Below are 10,563 nucleotides of genomic sequence, written 5' to 3' on the forward strand. Positions count from 1 at the left end.
AGCCAGAGCCACCGGACTACTACCCCTAATATACCACATCGTCCCGTCAGACAGAGCCACCGGACTACTACCTCTAATATCCCACATCGTCCCGTCATCCAGAGTCACCGGACTACTACCCCTAATATACCACATCGTCCCGTCAGACAGAGCCACCGGACTAGTACCCCTAATATCCCACATCGTCCCGTCAGCCAGAGTCACCGGACTACTACCTCTAATATCCCACATCGTCCCGTCAGCCAGAGCCACCAGACTACTACCCCTAATATACCACATCGTCCCGTCAGACAGAGCCACCGGACTACTACCTCTAATATCCCACATCGTCCCGTCAGCCAGAGCCACCGGACTACTACCCCTAATATACCACATCGTCCCGTCAGACAGAGCCACCGGACTACTACCTCTAATATCCCACATCGTCCCGTCAGCCAGAGCCAACGGACTACTACCCCTAATATCCCACATCGTCCCGTCAGCCAGAGCCACCGGACTACTACCCCTAATATACCACATCGTCCCGTCAGACAGAGCCACCGGACTACTACCTCTAATATCCCACATCGTCCCGTCATCCAGAGTCACCGGACTACTACCCCTAATATACCACATCGTCCCGTCAGACAGAGCCACCGGACTAGTACCCCTAATATCCCACATCGTCCCGTCAGCCAGAGTCACCGGACTACTACCTCTAATATCCCACATCGTCCCGTCATCCAGAGCCACCGGACTACTACCCCTAATATACCACATCGTCCCGTCAGACAGAGCCACCGGACTACTACCTCTAATATCCCACATCGTCCCGTCAGCCAGAGCCACCGGACTACTACCCCTAATATACCACATCGTCCCGTCAGCCAGAGTCACCGGACTACTACCCCTAATATCCCACATCGTCCCGTCAGCCAGAGCCACCGGACTACTACCACTAATATCCCACATCGTCCCGTCAGCCAGAGCCACCGGACTACTACCCCTAATATACCACATCGTCCCGTCAGACAGAGCCACCGGACTACTACCTCTAATATCCCACATCATCCCGTCAGCCAGAGTCACCGGACTACTACCCCTAATATACCACATCGTCCCGTCAGACAGAGCCACCGGACTACTACCCCTAATATCCCACATCGTCCCGTCAGCCAGAGTCACCGGACTACTTCCTCTAATATCCCACATCGTCCCGTCAGCCAGAGCCACCGGACTACTACCCCTAATATACCACATCGTCCAGTCAGACAGAGCCACCGGACTACTACCCCTAATATACCACATCGTCCCGTCAGACAGAGCCACCGGACTACTACCCCTAATATCCCACATCGTCCCGTCAGCCAGAGTCACCGGACTACTACCTCTAATATCCCACATCGTCCCGTCAGCCAGAGCCACCGGACTACTACCCCTAATATACCACATCGTCCCGTCAGACAGAGCCACCGGACTACTACCTCTAATATCCCACATCGTCCCGTCAGCCAGAGCCAACGGACTACTACCCCTAATATCCCACATCGTCCCGTCAGCCAGAGCCACCGGACTACTACCCCTAATATACCACATCGTCTCGTCAGACAGAGCCACCGGACTACTACCTCTTATATCCCACATCGTCCCGTCATCCAGAGTCACCGGACTACTACCCCTAATATACTACATCGTCCCGTCAGACAGAGCCACCGGACTAGTACCCCTAATATCCCACATCGTCCCGTCAGCCAGAGTCACCGGACTACTACCTCTAATATCCCACATCTTCCCGTCAGCCAGAGCCACCGGACTACTACCCCTAATATACCACATCGTCCCGTCAGACAGAGCCACCGGACTACTACCTCTAATATCCCACATCGTCCCGTCAGCCAGAGCCACCGGACTACTACCCCTAATATACCACATCGTCCCGTCAGACAGAGCCACCGGACTACTACCTCTAATATCCCACATCGTCCCGTCAGCCAGAGCCACCGGACTACTACCCCTAATATACCACATCGTCCCGTCAGCCAGAGCCACCGGACTACTACCTCTAATATCCCACATCGTCCCGTCAGCCAGAGCCACCGGACTACTACCCCTAATATCCCACATCATCCCGTCTGACAGAGCCACCGGACTACTACCCCTAATATCCCACATCATCCCGTCATACAGAGCCACCGGACTACGACCTCTAATATCCCACATCATCCCGTCAGCCAGAGCCACCGGACTACTACCCCTAATATCCCACATCATCCCGTCAGCCAGAGCCACCGGACTACTACCTCTAATATCCCACATCATCCCGTCAGACAGAGCCACCGGACTACTACCCCTAACATCCCACATCATTCCGTCAGCCAGAGCCACCTAACTACTACCCCTAATATCCCACATCATCCCGTCAGCCAGAGCCACCGGACTACTACCCCTAATATCCCACATCATCCCGTCAGCCAGAGCCACCGGACTATTACCACTAATATCCCACATCATCCCGTCAGCCAGAGCCACTGAACTACTACCCCTAATATCCCACATCATCCCGTCAGCCAGAGCCACCGGACTACTACCTCTAATATCCCACATCATCCCGTCAGACAGAGCCACCGGACTACTACCCCTAATATCCCACATCATCCCGTCAGCCAGAGCCACCGGACTACTACCTCTAATATCCCACATCATCCCGTCAGCCAGAGCCACCGGACTATTACCACTAATATCCCACATCATCCCGTCAGCCAGAGCCACCGGACTACTACCCCTAATATCCCACATCATCCCGTCAGCCAGAGCCACCGGACTACTACCTCTAATATCCCACATCATCCCGTCAGACAGAGCCACCGGACTACTACCCCTAACATCCCACATCATTCCGTCAGCCAGAGCCACCTAACTACTACCCCTAATATCCCACATCATCCCGTCAGCCAGAGCCACCGGACTACTACCCCTAATATCCCACATCATCCCGTCAGCCAGAGCCACCGGACTATTACCACTAATATCCCACATCATCCCGTCAGCCAGAGCCACCGGACTACTACCCCTAATATCCCACATCATCCCGTCAGCCAGAGCCACCGGACTACTACCTCTAATATCCCACATCATCCCGTCAGACAGAGCCACCGGACTACCACCACTAATATCCCACATCATCCCGTCAGCCAGAGCCACCGGACTCCTACCCCTAATATCCCACATCACCCCGTCAGCCAGAGCCACCGGACTACTACCCCTAATATCCCACATCATCCCGTCAGCCAGAGCCACCGGACTACTACCCCTAACATCCCACATCATTCCGTCAGCCAGAGCCACCTAACTACTACCCCTAACATCCCACATCATCCCGTCAGCCAGAGCCACCGGACTACTACCCCTAATATCCCACATCATCCCGTCAGCCAGAGCCACCGGACTATTACCACTAATATCCCACATCATCCCGTCAGCCAGAGCCACCGAACTACTACCCTTAATATCCCACATCATCCCGTCAGCCAGAGCCACCGGACTACTACCACTAATATCCCACATCAGCCCGTCAGCCAGAGCCACCGGACTACTACCTCTAATATCCCACATCAGCCCGTCAGCCAGAGCCACCGGACTACTACCCCTAATATCCCACATCAGCCAGAACCACCGGACTACTACCCCTAATATCCCACATCATCCCGTCAGCCAGAGCCACTGAACTACTACCCTTAATATCCCACATCATCCCGTCAGCCAGAGCCACCGGACTACTACCTCTAATATCCCACATCATCCCGTCAGCCAGAGCCACTGAACTACTACCCTTAATATCCCACATCATCCCGTCAGCCAGAGCCACCGGACTACTACCCCTAATATCCCACATCAGCCAGAACCACCGGACTGCTACCACTAATATCCCACATCATCCCGTCAGCCAGAGCCACCGGACTACTCCCCCTAATATCCCACATCATCCCGTCAGCCAGAGCCACCGGACTGAGAAATAGAAAGAAATAGGAAGAAATAGAGCGTATTCAGACATTACAGAATAGGATCACAGCTGGTTCTTTCTTTTAGAGCATCGCTTAAAAACAGGCAGAGAATTGATTTATCTCACAAGAAGAACCAGCTGTGATCCCGGCTGTTCTGTCTGTATACTCACTATTTCTTCCCCCTGCCCAGGAGCTGTGGTATGATCAGACCATGTTCTTGCGTGGTCAGACATGACCATTACACAGCAGGGCACATGTATAAGATTATCTCAGCACAGGAACATTTTATTTAAACACATCCAATTGTGGAAATTCTTATTAATCCAAGATCTATTGATTAAAATCAACTTCGTTTGTGGAAAACATGGATTTTTGTGATAACTCACCGTAAAATCCTTTTCTCCGAGACGCTCACTGGGGGACACAGGTACTGTGGGTGTATGCTACTTCCGCCTCGAGGCTGTCACTAAGTGAAAAAAAGAGGTTCGCTTCTCCTCCACCGTATACACCCTCGTCCCGATTGCGGGCGGAAACCAGTTTGGTGCAAAAGCAGTAGGAGATCAAACAAAAATCAAACAACATCAACCTTAATGCAGGTAACAACAGGTCTAGTAAATAACCACCCTAATCTCATACAGAGAGCATATTAATTAAATAAACAGAAGCCAACTTGGCTAATAGGGAGGGTGCTGTGTCCCCCAATGAGCGTCTCGGAGAAAAGGATTTTACGGTGAGTTATCATAAAAATCCATGTTTCTCCTTCACCTCAATGGGGGACACAGGTACTGTGGGACGTCCTAAAGCAGTCCTTGGGTGGGAAGTTGATTCACCGATCCAAGCTACATGCCACTGCTGCTTGGAGAATTCTTCTACCCAGGTTCGCATCCGCCGAAGCCTGAGTATGGATATTGTAATGTTTAGTAAACGTGTGCAGGCTGGACCAGGTCGCTGCCTTGCAAACCTGTTCCACCGAAGCCTGGTGCCGAAGCGCCCAAGAGGCGCCCACTGCCCGAGTAGTGTGCTCTGCTCCCTGCTGGAATAGGCCCGCCTCTGATGTGGTAGGACTCCTGAATAACCAAACGAATCCATCTGGCTATGGTCAATTTTGAGGCAGCGAGTCCCTTCCTGCGACCTTCAGGGAGCACGAACAGCGCATTTGACTGACGTAAGGGTGCCGTCCGCGACACGTACCTCCTGAGGGCTCTCACCAGGTCTAACGTATGCAGGGCCTTTTCCACACGGTGTACCGGTGCTGTACAGAAAGAGGGCAACACAATATCCTCATTAATATGAAACGACTTTTAGCAAAAAAGGAGGAGCTGATCTAAGAACCACCTTGCATTTGTGAAAGGTCAGAAACGGGGCTCGGCCAGATAACGCTGCCAGCTCCGAGACCCGCCTGATTGATGTTATAGCTACCAGAAACACCACCTTCCAGGAAAGGTATGACAAAGATATCCTTTAGCGACTCGAATGGAGGTTCCTGCAGAACACTTAGGACCAGGTTAAGGTCCCAGGCGTCCATAGGTGCCTTATAGGGCGGTACCAAGTAGGAGACCCCCTGGATGAAAGTCTTTACCTGCAAGTTGGTAGCAATCCTGCGCTGAAAAAGGACGGATAAAGCCGATATCTGTCTCCTGAGAGAACTGGGGGCCAAGCCTGAGTCTAGGCCAGACTGGAGAAAGCCAAGATATTAGGGATGGAGAACCTCAGTGGCGAACAACTGTTGCCTCGACACCATGCAAAGAACACCTTCCAGGTGTGGTAAATTCGTGCTGAGGCAGGCTTCCGGGCGCTAACCATCGTAGCAACCACTTTGCGCCCAAACCCCGCCTGCGTCAGAATCCAAGATTCAACGGCCAAACTGTCAAACACAGGGCCCCTGAGTTCGGGTGGCAGATCAGCCCTTGAGAAAGTAGATCTGGGCGCTCTGGCAGTCGTCATGGAACGTCGACGGGCAGCTGCACTAGATCTGCGTACCACGCCCGACAAGGCCAGTCTGGGGCCAGCAGAATCACTGGCACCCCATCTGCCTTCATCTTCTTGATGACCCTCCGAAGTAGTGGCAGCGGGGGGAATAGGTATAGTAGGCGAAACATTCCATGGCAGAACCAGCGCATCCACGGCGATTGCCTGCGGGTCCCGGGACCGAGCGACAAATACGGACACCTTGGCGTTTACCCTGGAAGCCATCAGATCCACATCTGGTGTTCCCCACCATTGGCAAATCTGCTGAAAGACCTCTGGGTGTAGTGACCATTCCCCGGCGCAAGCCCCTGCCGGCTGGGGAAGTCTGCCGCCCAGTTCTCTACCCCCGGGATGTGGACCGCCGATATCAGCGAGCGGTTCCTCTCGGCCCAGCAAAGCACGTGCCCTACCTCGCGCATGGTTGCCCTGCTGCGGGTGCCCCCTTGGTGATTTATGTAAGCCACCGCCGTGGGGTTGTCCGACTGAACTCGGACAGGGCGGCCTGCTAGAAGGTGATAAAACCATTGCAGAGTCAGCCAGATCGCCCATATCTCCAAGTTGATCGGGAGGCGTGCCTCCTGTGGCGACCACCGTCTCTGGGTCGTGTGGTGGCGAAAAACCGCTCCCCAGCTGAGAAGGCTGGTGTCGGTTGTGACCACCAGTCACTGCTCCGGGGGAAAGGATTTTTCCCTGAAGAAGGGATGAACTGATTGTCCACCACTCTAGTGACTGTATGACCTGAGAGGACAACCGGTACCGATGATCGAGCGTGAATGGGTTCTTGTCCCAGGCTGACAAGAGGGCGTGCTGCAGGGGGCGAAGATGGAACTGGGCAAACAGGATCGCTTCCATCGCTGCCACCATTTTCCTAGAATCCTCATGCAGAAACGGATGGTGTGAGGGACTGGTTGGCGCAGTACCCGCACTCCCTGCCGGAGGGCTAGGGCCTTGTTTCGAGGGAGAATTACCAACCCTCGGCAAGTGTCGAAGGTCATCCCTAAAAAGGAAATTCTCTGAGCTGGAACAAGGAATGACTTCTTTACATTGACCAACCTCCCTAAGCAGGCAAGAGTATCTAGCGTAATGCTGACACTTTCCTCGCATGCCCGCCTTGAAGGGCCCTTGACCAAGAGGTCGTCGAAGTAGGGGAATACGACTATGCCCCGGGAGTGCCATGACCTTTGTGAACACTCTGGGGGCAGTGGCTAGCCCGAAGGGCAGCGCTGCAAACTGAAAATGTAGACCGTTCATGACGAAGCGTAGAAACCTTTGATGCAGAAGGAAAATGGGGATATGTAGATAGGCGTCCTGGATATCGATAGAGGCCCAGTACTCTCCCTGCCCCATTGCCGATATGACGTAACGGAGAGACTCCATCCGGAAATGTCTGATCCTGATAAATTTGTTCAGGAGCTTTAGAACCAAAACGGGTCTGACAGTCCCGTCATTTTGGGGACTGCAAACAGATTGGAATAGAAGCCCTGCATCTTCTCGTTTTCCGGTACCGGAATGATAACTCCGTTGTGGCTAAGCAAATCGATGGCTACTAGTAAAGCCTTTGCCCGGGTATCCACTTTGGGAAGACGGGAAATAAAAAATCGTCTTGGGGGTACCTGACAAATTCTATCTTGTAACCTGTGGACACCAGCTCTCTCACCCATGTGTCGTGTGCGACATTGAGCCAGGTGTGGTGAAACCGGAGTAGGCGGCCGCCTACCTTGCTGGTGCCGCCTGACAAATGCCCTGAGTGATTTGGCTGAAGATCTTTGGGACCTGGATCCCCTCGACCTGGACTGGTTAGCATGCATCCTCCCTATTCTGGTTGGGGTGCCCTGATGCAGCGGAATTAGCCGCCGTAGTCCACCCGGGGTTGCGAAAGGCCTGAAAACGCGCCTGAAACTGGTGACGAAACGGCTGTTTGACCTTTTCTTGAGGAAGAAAACCGCTCTTGCCTCCTGTGGAGTCGGAGATGAGCTGATCTAACTTCTCTCCGAACAGGCGGGCTCACTGGTATGGTAGTGCTGTCAAGGACTTTTTTGAGGCTGAATCAGCCCGCCATGTCCTTAACCATAGCGCTCTCCTAATGGAGATTGCATTTGCGGCCGCAAGTGCCGCGCAGTTGGCTGCATCTAAAGATGCATTAATCAAGTAGTTCCCCACCATGGCTATCTGATTTGTGATTTCCGATACTTCCGCTGGTAGGTCTATGTCCTGCAAGGCTCTATTCCAAGTTTCTGACCAAGAAATCATGGCCTTGGCTACCCACATTGCTGCGAACGAGGGAGAGCGTGCTGATCCTGATGCCTCAAACACTGAGCGAGCCAAGTTCTCTATGAGACGATCAGTGGGATCCTTAATAGAAGAACCACTAGGTACGGATAGTAGAGTTTTTGTAGCCATGCGCGACACAGGTGGATCCACCGTTGGGGATTCCGTCCACTTTTTACGGACATCCGGGGCAAAAGGATACTTCGCCTTGAGTGCCTTCTGGCCCGAGAACCGCCTGTCCGGCTGTTCTCTGTGTCTTAGCACAATGTCCTCAAATTCAGGGTGAGTGCAAAATACTCTATGGGGACACTTGACTCGCTTAAATGACACCTTATGGCCCGCAGCCAGAGTGGAATCATCCTCAATCCTCAGAGTCTGGTTGTCAGCTTCTATGAGACTGTCAACTGTTTCCTGACCACCTGGCGCATCTAGGTCAAGGGGTACGTCCGAGTCTTGCACGCTATCGACTGCTGGTGACGGGGAGCGAGAAGCAGAGCTCACGAATGCCGAGGCACCGGATAGAATCATAGAATCGTAGAGTTGGAAGGGACCTCCTGGGCCATCTGGTCCAACCCCCTGCTCAAAGCAGGATTCGCTAAATCATCCCAGTCAGATGTCTGTCCAGCCTCTGTTTGAAGACTTCCATTGAAGGAGAACTCACCACTTCTCGTGGCAGCCTGTTCCACTCATTGATCACTCTAACTGTCAAAAAGTTTTTTCTAATATCTAATCTGTGTCTCCTCCCATTCAGTTTCATCCCATTGCTTCTAGTCTTTCCTTGGGCAAATGAGAATAAAGTTGATCCTTCTACAATGTGACAGCCCTTTAGATATTTGTAGACAGCTATTAAGTCTCCTCTCAGTCTTCTCTTTTGCAAACTAAACATTCCCAAATCCTGCAACCTTTCCTCATAAGACAGGGTTTGCAGACCAGTCACCATTCTGGTCGCTCTTTTCTGAACTTGCTCCAGTTTGTTGATGTCTTTTTTAAAATGTGGTGCCCAAAACTGGACACAATATTCCAGATGAGGTCTGACCAAAGAGGAGTAGAGGGAAATAATGACTTCACGTGATCTAGACTGTATGCTTCTGTTAATACATCCTAGAATTGCATTTGCCTTTTTTGCTGCTGCATCACACTGTTGACTCATATTCAGTCTGTGATCTATTAGTATACCCAAGTCTTTTTCACATGTGCTGTCACTTAGCCCTATTCCTCCCATTATATGCTTTTTTCATTTTTATTGCCCAGATGTAGTACTTTGCATTTCTCCCTGTTAAAAACCATTCTGTTAGTTGCTGCCCACTTCTCCAGTTTATTTAAATCTTTTTGAATCCTCTCTCACTCTTCTCTAGTACTAGCTATCCCTCCTAGCTTTGTGTCATCAGCAAATTTAATCAGTTTACCCTCAATTCCTTCATCTAAATCATTGATAAAGATGTTGAACAATACAGGGCCCAGGACAGAGCCCTGTGGTACCCCACTTGAGACATTCTTCCAACTGGATGTGCAGCCATTTACGACCACTCTTTGGGTCCGATCACTAAGCCAGTTATGAATCCACCTAACAGTTGCCTTGTCCATTCCATACTTAGTCATTTTTTCAATAAGGATTGTATGAGAGACTTTGTCAAATGCTTTGCTGAAGTCAAGATATACTATATCTACAGCATTTCCTTGATCCACCCAATCAGTGATACCGTCATAGAAGGAAATTAAGTTAGTCTGACATGACTTATTAGTTACAAACCCATGCTGACTCTGTTTAATCACTTCATTCTTATCCAGGTACTGACATACATGTTGTTTAATAATTTGTTCAAAGATCTTTCCTGGTATAGAAGTCAGACTCACCGGCCTATAGTTGCCTGGGTCCACCTTCTTCCCCTTTTTGAAGATAGGAACAACATTTGCTCTTCTCCAGTCTTCTGGCACTTCTCCTGTTCTCCAAGAATTTTCAAAGATTATGGAGAGGGGTTCAAAAATTTCTTCTGCTATCTCCTTCAGTACTCTGGGGTGTAATTCATCTGGACCTGGAGACTTGAATTCATTTAGGTTAGCTAAGTGTTTCCTCACTATCTTTCTGTTTATAGATATCCTGGATTCTTCTATTCCCTTAATAGGACAGTGAATAACAGTTGATGTTACATTACCTTTCTGAGAGAAAACAGATGCAAAATAGGAATTTAAAAGTTCAGCCTTCTCGACATCCTGTCTTACCATTTCATCATTTTCATCCTGTAAAAATCCTATAGCATCTTTGACTTTTCTTTTACTTTTGACATATCCCCAAAATCCTTTATTATTGCTTTTGACATCTCTTGCAAGCCTCAATTCATTTTCAGCT

This window comes from Dendrobates tinctorius, unplaced genomic scaffold (genome assembly GCF_039654945.1).
Source record: "Dendrobates tinctorius isolate UK_male_01 unplaced genomic scaffold, ASM3965494v1 ptg000236l, whole genome shotgun sequence".
Classification (NCBI taxonomy): domain Eukaryota; kingdom Metazoa; phylum Chordata; class Amphibia; order Anura; family Dendrobatidae; genus Dendrobates; species Dendrobates tinctorius.